Source organism: Herpailurus yagouaroundi, unplaced genomic scaffold, assembly GCF_014898765.1.
Source record: "Herpailurus yagouaroundi ecotype Mexico unplaced genomic scaffold, PumYag 67503, whole genome shotgun sequence".
In the NCBI taxonomy this organism is placed as follows: domain Eukaryota; kingdom Metazoa; phylum Chordata; class Mammalia; order Carnivora; family Felidae; genus Herpailurus; species Herpailurus yagouaroundi.
This window is the reverse complement of record NW_024420310.1, coordinates 1026568-1038651: the sequence shown is the minus strand read 5'-3', so window position 1 is coordinate 1038651 and position 12084 is coordinate 1026568. Positions and strand designations below refer to the sequence as shown.

At 45.9% G+C, this 12084-nt stretch overlaps 1 pseudogene; it reads left to right on the top strand.

The window, feature by feature from the left end:
- Positions 1–5584: 5584 nt before the first annotated feature.
- Positions 5585–6891, top strand: LOC121025114 (glyceraldehyde-3-phosphate dehydrogenase-like; annotated as a pseudogene).
- The last annotated feature ends 5193 nt before the right edge of the window (positions 6892–12084 follow it).

Here is a 12084-nt window from a genome sequence, read left to right as displayed (position 1 = left end):
CCCCGCTTCTTTCAAAGGCACATGCTTTTCTGTTTGTTTTTTTTTTTTGATCCCTGCCCGGCCCCCCCCGCCCACCAAAGCACAGCCTAATCCCAGAGTAAAAGCATCTCTTGTGCAAGGAAAAAACAAAAACAAAAACAAAAACACCTGTGTGTCGTTCATACCTGTCAGGCATCCCCAAAATAAGATTTTCAATACAAGAGGCTGATCTTTGGAGCCGGCAAATCACAGAAACCTAACTGCAGAGACAAAGGCAGTCCTTTGCTTCTGTTACCTCGCAAGAAGCCACTCGACATGGGCCTAGGTGAAAGGGGACAAGTCCTCTGTGATGACACTCTGCTCCTCTTGTGCAAGGCTCTGTGAGACAGCCCTTGATCCTACCCATGGAGCACATTGTAAGGCTCTGAGTCTGTCCTTTACTTAGGAATTTGAAGTGTGGTGGGGCTGGGAAAGGCAAGAACAAACCTTGGGGAAATAGAGGCAGCCCTCCAGATCGAGACTCTCTAGATGGGACACCAAAGTGTCAGTTTTCCTCATGGTATTGGTCTTTCATGACCAGCTCTTGTCTATCCTAATGACAGCTTTAATAGACCTTTGCTCCTGACTGACTTTAAAAATATATACATAAGGGGCACCTGGGTGGCTCAGTCGGTTGAGTGACCGATTTCGGCTTGGGTCATGATCTCACAGTTCGTGAGTTCAAGCCCCGCCTTGGGCTCTTTGCTGACAGCTCAGAGCCTGGAGCCCGCTTCAGATTCTGTGTCTCCTCTCTCCCTGTGCCCCTCCCCACTCACAATCTGTCTCTCTCTCTCTCTCAAAACTAAATAAACATTAAAAAATTTTTTTGAAAAAAAAAGTTAAATAAAAATACATACATAGAGGTGATTCTCATCCATTGTTATGAACTGCATGTTTGTATCCCCCCAGATTTCATATGTTTAACTCCTACCCTCCAATATGATGATATCAGGAAGAGGGGCCTTTGCGAGATAATTAGGTCGTGAGAGTAGAGCCTTCATGATAGGATGCGTGCCCTCACCAGAAGACCTTGCTTCCTCTCTGTTCTCCACCATGTGAGAATACAAGAAGAAAATGGCCATCTGCAAACCAAGAAGCAGGCCTTTACCAGTCCCTGGGGTCTCCATCACTTTGATCTTGAACTTCCTCGGAAACAGGAGAAATAAAAGCTTGTTGCTTAAGCCACTCACTCTGCTGTTATCAGTTATAGCAGCTAGAACTAAGACATCCATATTGTAATCTACTTTATGTGGGAGGGAGCAGGTAACCAGGGCGTTGAATATTGTGTGTAACTGCAGCACGACTATGGGAATGTGGTACTTACATGACGTGCAGGAAACGTTGAACACAGCAGGCTTGAGATCGCCATCTTTGGGCTGCTTGGCAGAGTTGGCCATTGGCTGCAATCTGGGAGCTCATATTTGGGGAGGGTTCCCACCGGTCCCTAATTGAAAGTATTGGCTCGCTGGGCCTGAACTGTTTGTACAAACGCTATGGTTAATGCCGAACATCTGCTTTCCTTCTGGGAGTCTAGAATGCTGGTACATGCCGGGCCAAGGGGACCTCCAATACCAGCCCATTACAAACTTTGAACACTGAATCTCTAATGAGCTTCCCTGGCAGACGATAGTCTCCACGTGTTGTCACAATTTCAGGCGGGAGGAATTACCGGCATCCTCTGGGATGAGCGGATGGCTCCTCTGGGAGAGAGCTCTTTGACAGCGGTCCAGGTTTCCTCTAGACATGGCACCCATGCTACTCTCCCCTTTGCTGATTTTGCTTTGTATCTTTTCACTACAGGAAGTCATCGCTGTGAGGAAGAACGTATGCTGAGTCCTGTGAACCATCCTACCAAATCATTGAACTGGGGGTGGTCTTGGGGACCCTCAACATAGGTAAGCACCAAGTGTCACGGGGTGTAACAGAAGGAAGGAAACAAAAGAGATCTGCTGACCTAAACAACCAAATACTCTCTCTCTCTCACACACACACACACACACACACACACACTACCTTTGGGGGCGTCTGGCTATCTCAGTCTGTAGACCGTGCAACTCTGGATCACAGGGTTGTAAGTTCGAGCCCCATGTTGGGTGTGGAGATTACTTAAAAATAAAATCTTGAGGGGCCCCTGGGTGGCTCAGTGGGTTAAGCTTCCAACTCATGGTTTCGGCTCTCCCCTGCTCATGCGCTCTTTCAAAATAAATAAAGCTTTAAAAATTTAAAATAAATAAATAAATAAATAAGTAAATAAATAAATTAAAACTTAGAAAAATTCTTTCAAACCACTGAATACATGTTCATTTCTATCCTGTTTATTCTTTAACTGTTTAGAAGTAGCTTACGATAAGAATATGAATAATAATACAGCATGATCTCATTATGTAAAAATATACACATGGGCATAGGGAAAAAGACTGGAAGGAATACATCAAAACATTAACAGTTGTTTTCTCCAGATGAAGTGATAGAATTCTAATGCTTAGTTTTTTTCTTTCTCTTGTGTTGAACTGTATTTTCCACATTTTCTACAATGAGCACATATTGCTTTTATAATGAGACTAAAAAAAGATTACATAAATTGAATGTTAAACATAATTAAGAATAGGAAAATCAGACAAAATACACGAAAATACAGGAAGCCATGACTAAGAGAAAAACATTGAAAATAGATGTACAGACTGTTGGGGCGCCTGGGTGGCTCAGCCGGTTAAGCGTCTGGCTCTTGATTTCAGCTCAGGTCACGCTCTCACTGTTTGTGAGTTTGAGCCCCATGTCCGGCTGCACACTGACAGTGCAGGGCCTGCTTGGAATTCTCTCTCCCTCTCTCTCTGACTCTCCCCCACTCTCTCTCAATATAAATAAACATTAAAAACGAAATAAAATTAAAATAAGAAAATAGAGGTATAGACTGTAAAGATCTCTAAAACTGAACATTTCTGCCCTCACATTTGACTCTGAGTTCCATGACAATGAAGACAAAATAGAAACATAGTTCAGTCATCAAGAGAGCACAGTATTTCTATCACTGTATATCAAATAATCACAAACTCAGGGGCTTAAAACAATATCGGTGTATTAGCTCACAGTTCTATAGGTTAGAAGTCTGGCTGGGTTCCTGGTGGCAGAATTTCATTCCCTGTCCTTTGTTGGACTGAGATCTCAATTTCCTTGCTAAATGGACTCCTCTCTCTTTAAGCAAGCAATAGTGTATCAAATCTGTCTTGTGCTTCAAATCTCTAACTTCTCTGTCTCTAACTTTAGATTTAAAGAGCTCATGTGATTAGGTCAGGACCACTCAGAGAATCTACCTTTGTTAAGATCAACTGTTCATAGGGACGTCTGGTCAAGTTGGTCAAGTGTCTGACTTTAGCTCAGGTCATGATCTCACGGTCTGTGGGTTCGAGCCCCGCGTCGGGCTCTGTGCTGACAGCTCAGAGCCTGGAGCCTGCTTGGGATTCTGTGTGTGTGTCTCTCTCTACCTCTCTCTCTCTTTCTCTCTGTCTCAAAAAATGAATAAACATTAAAGAAAATCAACTGATCATATAACATAACTGAATCATAGGAAAGAAATCTATCATATTCACAATCTCTGGGTTACACAGGAAGTGTACATTCACCACCAGGGTGTGGAGAATCTTGGGGACTCATTTAGAGTTCTGCCTTCACATAGCATGTATAATTTTGTATATTTTGGAAAAGATGGAATTTAACCACTTTGCACGTATGCATAGTCTCTCCCCTCATTCTATGCCCAGAGGAAGTCCTAGGGGGATGCACACAGCGGCTTGTGTGAACACCCAATACATTCAAATCCTCAATCCTAATGTTTTATCTTTTAAGGAAATACACTGAAAACAAGCTGCAAAAGAGGGAGAAATCGGCTGGAGACGTCAGGAAGGACAGGTGCTCTGGGGCAGAATGGAAAATGATTGACACAGGACACAGCCACAGGTTGGGGGAAATGCAAACTTAATCAAGAGTCCAGGGATGCCTGGGTGGCTCGGTCGGTTAAGAATCCGACTTCAGGGGGGGCGCCTGGGTGGCGCAGTCGGTTAAGCGTCCGGCTTCAGCCAGGTCACGATCTCGCGGTCCGTGAGTTCGAGCCCCGCGTCTGGCTCTGGGCTGATGGCTCAGAGCCTGGAGCCTGTTTCCGATTCTGTGTCTCCCTCTCTCTGCCCCTCCCCCGTTCATGCTCTGTCTCTCTCTGTCCCCAAAATAAAAATAAACGTTGAAAAAAAAAATTAAAAAAAAAAAAGTATCCGACTTCAGCCTATGATCTTGTGGTCCATGGCTTGTGCATGCTCTCTCTCTCTCTCTCTCTCTCTCAAAAATAAATAAACATTAAATAAAAGAGGCCTAGTTTTCTTGTCCTTTCTTTTCCTTTTTTTTTTTTTTTTTTTTTTTTTTTTTTTTTTCTTGTATAAGGAACAGCCTAAATGATAGATCCAAGTGATGTCTCAGCTTCCTACTTTGGACTACTGCATAGAAGTCAATGGTAATTGTGCCTCGTTTTCCAAAGTCTGTTTCAGAGTCCAGAAGAATTGGTGTCACCTAGGAGCTTGTTGCAAATACAGTTTCAGGGGCGCCTGGACGGCTCAGTTGGTTAAGCGTCCAGCTCCTGATTTCAGCTCAAGTCATGATCTCGCGGTTTGTGAGTCCAAGCCCCACATTGGGCTCCAACACTGGCAGTGCAGAGCCTGCTTGGGATTCTCTCTTTCCCACTCTCCCTCTGCCCCATTCATGTTCTCTCTCTCTAAATTTTTTTTTTTTTCAACATTTATTTATTTTTCGGACAGAGAGAGACAGAGCATGAACGGGGGAGGGGCAGAGAGAGAGGGAGACACAGAATCGGAAACAGGCTCCAGGCTCTGAGCCATCAGCCCAGAGCCCGACACGGGGCTCGAACTCACGGACCGCGAGATCGTGACCTGGCTGAAGTCGGATGCTTAACCGACTGCGCCACCCAGGCGCCCCAATGTTCTCTCTCTCTAAAATAAATAAATAAACTTAAAAAGAAAGAAATAAAGTTTCAGGCCCCCAGACCTACTAGATCAGAACCTGCTTTACAAGCAGATCACTGCATGATTCCTGAAAGCTTGAGAACGGGTACTTCAGAGCCTTACTGCTCCCTTTGTGAATTCTGCTGCACAGACTCACCGAAGTCCCAAGGGCCTGGGACCTGTAGCCCTCTGGTGTGCCCCTTCCCTTACTTCCACCTCCTCAAAAATGAAAAGCGCTGCTAATCGACATGGAACTGGGGTCGTGGCTATAAGCTCAGCTCACCTTAAGAAGCTACGATCGGGGCACCTGGGTGGCTCAGTCGGTTGAGCGGCCGACTTCAGCTCAGGTCATGATCTCACGGTCTGTGGGTTCGAGCCTCGCGTTGGGCTCTGTGCTGACAGCTCACAGTCTGGAGCCTGCTTCCGATTCTGTGTCTCCCTCTCTCTCTGCCCCTCGCCTGCTTGCTCTCTGTCTCTCCCTCAAAAATAATAAACATTTAAAAAAAATTTATAAAAAAAAAAGAAGCTACGATCAAGGCTCTCTTCTCCCCGTCCAACAGACAGCCGCATCTTCTCGTGCAGTGCCAGCCATGTCCCGGACACACGATCGTGAAGGTCAAATGAAATGGATTTGCCATATTGGGTGCCTGGTCACCAGGGCTGCTTTTAACCCTGGCGAAGTGGATATTATCGCCGTCCACGACCCCTTCATTGACCTCAACTACATAGTCTACATGTTCCAGTATGATTCTACCCACAGCAAATTCCACAACACGGTCAAGGCTGAGAATAAGAAACTTGTCATCAGTGGAAGGCCCATCTCCATCTTCCAGGAGCAAGATCCCACCAACATCAAATAGGGTGATGCTGGTGCCAAGTATTGTGGAGTCAGGTGGCTGGGGCTCACTTGAAGGGTGGGGCCAAGAGGGTCATCATCTCTGCCCCTTCTGCTGATACCCCCACATCCGTGATGGGTGTGAACCAAGAGAAGTACGACAACTCCCTCAAGAACGCCAGCAATGCCTCCTACACCACCAACTGCTTGGCCTTTCTGGCCAAGGTCATCCGTGACAACTTTGGCATCATGAAGGGACTCATGACCACAGTCCATGCCACCACTGCTACCCAGAAGACTGCGGAGGGCCCCTCTGGGAAGCTGTGGTGTGATGGTGAGGGCTGCCCAGAACACCATCCTTGCTTCTACTAGCACTGCCAAGGCTGTGGGCAAGGTCATCCCTGAGCCAAATGAGAAGCTCACTGGTATGGCCTCCCGGGTCCCCACCGCCAGCGTGTCCATCGTGGACCTGACCTGCTGCCTGGAGAAAGCTGCCAAATACTATATTAAGAAGGTGGTGAAGCAGGGGGACCTGGTTGGCTCAGTCAGTTAAGCGTCTGACTCTTGAATTCAGCTCGGGTCATGATCTCGTGGTTTCCGAGATCAATCCCTGTGTCAGGCTCAGCAATGATAGTGTAGGGCCTGCTTGGGATTCTCTTTCTCTGTCTCTCTGCCCCTCCCCTGCTCATGCTTGCTCTCTGTCTCTGAAAATAAATAAATAAGCTTAAAAACAAAGAGAAGGTGGTGAAGCAGGCATCAAAGGACCCCCTCAAGGACATCCTGGGGTACACTGAGGACCAGGTTGTCTCTTGTGACTTTAACAGCGACACTCACTCTTCCACCTTCCATGCTGAGGCTGGCATTGCCCTCAATGACTGCTTTCTCAAGCTCATTTTCTGGGATGACAATGAATTTGGCTACAGAAACCGGGTGGTGGACCTTATGGTCCAGATGGCCTCCAAGGAGTAGGAGCTCCCTGGACCACCAGTCCCAGCAAGAGCAAGAGGAAGAGAGAGGCCCTCCCTTCTGGGGAGTCCTTGCTCTAACTCATCATCCCCCAACACATTGAGAATCTCCCGACCTTACATAGTTTCCATCCCAGACCCCCTGAAGAAGGGGAGGGGCTTGGGGAACCCTACTTTATCATGTACCATCAATAAAGTATACTGTACCCAGCCAAAACAAAAACAAAAACAAAAACAAGAGAAGCTATAGTCAAGATGTTCCTAAAATTCATATGGAAATGCAAAGGACCCAGGGTTACCAAAAAAGAACCTTGGAAGACTCAAATTTCCCAATGTCAAAACTTGCTACAAAACTCCAGTAATCAAGAAGATCATCCAGGGGAGCCTAGGTGGCTCAGTCGGTTAAGCATCTGACTTTGGCTCAAGTCATGATCTTGGGGTTCATGAGCTCCAGCCCTGCTTTGGGTGAGCTTGAGCCCAACTCCAGGCTCCAACCCTCTGTTCTTCCCCGTCTCCCTCTGTTTATGCACCTCGCAGGATTCTCTTTCTGTGCCCCTTGCTCACTCGTCATGCTCTCTCTTTCTCTAAAATACATAAATAAAGAAATAGGTTGGTAGGTAGGTAGGTAGGTAGGTAGGTAGAAAGATAGATAGATAGATAGATAGATAGATAGATAGATAGATAAAAGATCATCCAATGGGGAAGGAATAGACTTTTCAAGAAATGGCACTGGAACAATTAGATATCCACATGTTAGAGAATGAGTTTGGTCTCCTACCTCACACTATAAACAGAAATTAATTAGGGACACGTGGGTGGCTCAGGCAGTTAAGTGTCCAACTTCAGCTCAGGTCATGATCTCACGGTTTGTGAGTTTGAGCCCTGCATCAGGCTCTCTGCTGTCAGTGCAAAGCCTGCTTCTGATCCTCTGTCTCACTGTCTCTCTCTGCCCCTCCCCTGCTTGTGCTCTCTCTCAAAAATAAATAAACATTAAAACAAAAAAGATCTACTCTCTTAAATTAATTAAAAATGGATCAAAAATTGGGGCACCCAGTTGGCTCACTCGGTAGAGCATTCAACTCTTGATTTTGGGGTCATTAGTTCAAGCCCCACATTGGGCATAGAGCCTACTTAATAAAAAAAAAGAATCAGAAACCTAAATGGAAGAGCTGAAACTATAAAACTCTTAGAAGTAAACATAGGGGTGAATCTGAATGACTTTGGATTTGGCAATGATTTCCTAAATTTGACACCCAAATCACAGGCAGCAAAAGAAAAAATAGATATATTAGGATTGATAATATTTAAAAGTTTTGTGCATTGGGGCACCTGGGTGGCACGGTTGGTTAAGTGTCCGACTCTTGGTTTTGGCTCAGGTCATGATCTCATGGTTTCATGAATTCAAGCCCCATGTCGGGCTCTGTGCTGCCAGTGAGGAGTCTGCTTGGGATTTTCTCTCTCTTCCTCTTGTTCTGCCCCTACCCCACATGGCACTGTCTCTGTCTCTCTCAAAATAAATAAACTTAAAAAATAAAACTTAAAAAAGTAAAATGAAAGCTTTGTGCATTGACGAACACTATCAAGAGAGTGAAAAGACAACCCACAAATGGGAGAAATGTTTGCAAATCACATATGTGGTAAGGGTTTAATAGCTAGAATATATAAAGAACTCTCATAGCTCATCAACAGAAAGAAAAACAACCCGGCTGGAACTTGGGCAAAGGATTTGAATAGACATCCCTCCAAAAGAGATACGGAAATGTCCAATAAGCCAATGCCAAGACGCTCCACACCATTAGCTATTAAGGAGTTGTAAATCAAAACTACAATGAGGTAACGCTTCACACCCACCGGGACAGTTAATAAAAAAAAAGAAGCTGAAAAACAACAAGCGTTGGCAAAGATGAGGAGAAATTGGAACCCTCCTACGCTGCGTGTGGTGAGAATGCAAAATGGCGCCCCCTAGGTGGAAAATTGTTTGGCGGTTTATCAAAAGGTTAAACACACAATTACCATGTGACCCAGCAAGGAAACTCGCTGATATATACCCAAAATAATCAAAAACATATTTGCATGCCAAAAAATATGTTCACAAATGTTCATAGCAGCATAATCCACGGTAGCCCACAAAAGTGGAAACCCCACAAATGTCTGTCAATGGATGGATGGATGAACAAAAAATGGCCTATCTGCAGAACGGAATATGATTCAGCCACAAAAAGGAGCGTACTACATCATGGATGTTGCACGTGGCAGCTACGCCATGACGTAGATGAACCTCGACAACGTCATGCTAGGTGAAATAAGTCAGAGACGAAAGGACACATTAATTCCATTTATATGAAACATCCAGAGTAGGCAGGTTCATACAGATGGAAAGCTTAATAAGGTAATAGAAAAAGTGGGGAGAGGGGGTCAGAATAGGGACTGGCTGCTAATTGGGCCAGGTTTTTGGGGGGGGTGGGTGGGGTGGTAGAAAGTTCTAGAATTCGACAGGGGGGATGGCTATATGACATAGTCCATATGCTGAAAACCGCTCAATTGGCCACATTAAAATGGTAAGTTTAACGCTACAAGAACTATACCTCAATAATAAAATAAATATATGAAAAGTAAACCACGGGGCCTGCTTCCAGATTCTGGTCCTCTGACCTCAGGTATCAAGAGGTCAAGCTAGAATCTCTCCGCACTACACACTGAGGGATGAGGGAGAAGGGAAGCAGCATGTAATTAATTTAGAAGGAATGAGATTAAATCACAGCACGAAATGGGGTGATGAAATGTCTCCCCACTCAGAGGGGATGTATCAACTGTAAAAACGAAAGTTTTATCTTCTTTAGGGACAGAGGCAAATAGCAAATTCTGCTTCTCTCAAAGTGTCAGCTGGTCGTGACCTAAAGAAAGGAATCAATCATCCTGTTGTTTGGTCTCCAAGCCAGGTGACAGAAAGGGTGCTTTTAAAAGGGTTCACCTGATTAGGTCAGGCCCACCCAATAAATCCTCCCCTTTGAGTGACTTATCAACCGATCAGGGACCTTACATCTGAAAAATCCTTTCATCCTTGCCATATAATATAACATAATCACAGGAGTGCTATCACATCATATTCACAGGCCCTGCCCACACTCAAGGGGAGAACATTATACAGCTTGTGTATATCAGGGACAGGAACTTAAACGTTTTACAATTCAGTATATTACAGACCCCTTAATTTTACTTAAGGGACCACCCTTTTCCCCTCAGTTCATGAGCTTTGGTGGGGCTGATCCCAATCCCCACCATTCCCTGATTTTACAGAAAATTCAGGAATGAGCTGTTCTTTGTATAATACTAGATAGATCGTGTATTGTTTTATTCTAATTATTCGTTTTTATGTTTGTAATCTTGCCCCATGCTAGAATGTAAGCACCATGAGAGCAGGGACCTTATAGAGCTTGTTCAATTTTCTGTCCTCTGAACCTCTTTGCTTTATATTGGGGGATAATTGCACCCAAATATATATGTTTTTGGTAAATATCAGGGAACATTTGTCAAATGAGGTTTCTCCATTTTCATAGGAGAAAGGAAGCTTCCAGAATAGAATTGTCCTTGAATTATACAGCTAGCAAATGTTTCTGAAGAGACAATCTCTTCAAAACAAAGAATAATAGTAACCACTTCTATCACAATATGTGCCAGGCCCTGGGATCACTTGGTACTCCAAACCACTCTAAGGTGTACTTAGCGGGGAGGTGAGGAGGGCTAACAAATAACATTGTCTTCTTGTATGTACATTTCACAGCTCCAAGCCGTCCGTGGTCTCCTCTGCAAGTGGCTCTTGCAAGCCTCCCGGACCTCAGAATCTGTATTTGCCTCCGGAGTGCAAGCGAGGGGAGAGAAAAATGTTACACGAGGCAGCCAAACAATTCTAGCGGCCAGCTCGGCAGTGCAAGAGAATGGGTAGGACTTGTTCCCCAGTTTTGAATCAAAACAAGCTCTCCTGGACGGTGGGGGAGGGCGTGCGGCGGCCCACGCCAGGGGGCGTTGGTGGGGGGGGCGTTCAGGCTCTTCCCATTTTATTGGCCAGGACTCGGCCACGTGACCCAACCTACGGGCAGTAGGCGGGACCGTCTCGCGCTTCGGCTTGAAAAAGAGCCAGCAGTCGTCGGCGGCGGCGTCGTCGTCCTCGTCGTCGAAGTGGTCGTCGGTCCTCGTGAGGACACCGTTGTTCCGGTGGCCAGACCGTTGATCGTGCTGATGGGACCTGCGGAACCCCTCGCAGCCCCGGCCACGTGGGGGGAGAAGTTGGTTTCGGGTGAGTCGAAAAAATGAGGAAAGAAGTTTTATTTCCTTCGTAAGCCTGCTATGCTGTTTTATGGGTGGACGCGGTTCCTTTTCTCTTTGCCTTTTTGTTCTTTTGGCCTTTTTGGCGGGGGGGGGGGGTGGAGGGGGGGGTGTGTGTTTTGTGTCGTGTCTGGGGGGATAGCCCCCCAGCCCCCCCCCCCCCCGGAGCTCAGTGCCTTATTTCCCTAGAAACTGGGGGAGGGGGGACTCTGGTCCCCCCGCCTTTTCACCTCGGGGTGAAGCTCCTCGAGGCCGGGCTTTGCCGTTAGAAGCGTGGTCCACGTGACTTGTGCATTTCAGAGCTTTGCCTGAGACACCGTAGTTGTGAAATTCGAGGTCGTCTCGTGGAACGTTCGCTTGAACGATGGCAGTTCAAAAGCGCGAACGTTGCGACTTGGCCAGGAACAGCAAGGAACTCTTTGCAGATGTTTAGACAAGGTCTGAAAAAGCGCGGCGTTTTAACAGGGTGTGTGGCGTTGCAAGGAAAACTTAAAACCTAGCGAGGGCAGATTCAAGTGGGCTGAGCCGTATTAGAGATACATTGGAAACTGACCATCTTGAGGCGAATTTCTCTCCCCTTAATACCAACGGAGGAGATGTCTTCAACTCTGAAGGTGGTTTCATGTTTTACTTTTAAACTCTGGCCTGGGGAACGATTTCGAACCTTCAAGTGGCCAGGTAGTGCAAGAAAAAGCGTCTTTTTACCCAGATTTCAGTTGCGCGTTTTACTTCTACTCCGTCGTCTTCGTCAGCTACTTTCCGAACCGCTTGAGAGCCCCCTTGTGTGTCTCGGTGGCCCCTTCTTCTGCTCAATAGAAAGTGTGTGTTTCCTAGAAGCAGGGATAGTCACAGAGAGATTGATTATACCTACGTAGTGCCTGACGCAGCCAAGGGAAAGAAGCCACAGCATTTTTTTTTTAAAATTTTTTTTTCAACGTTT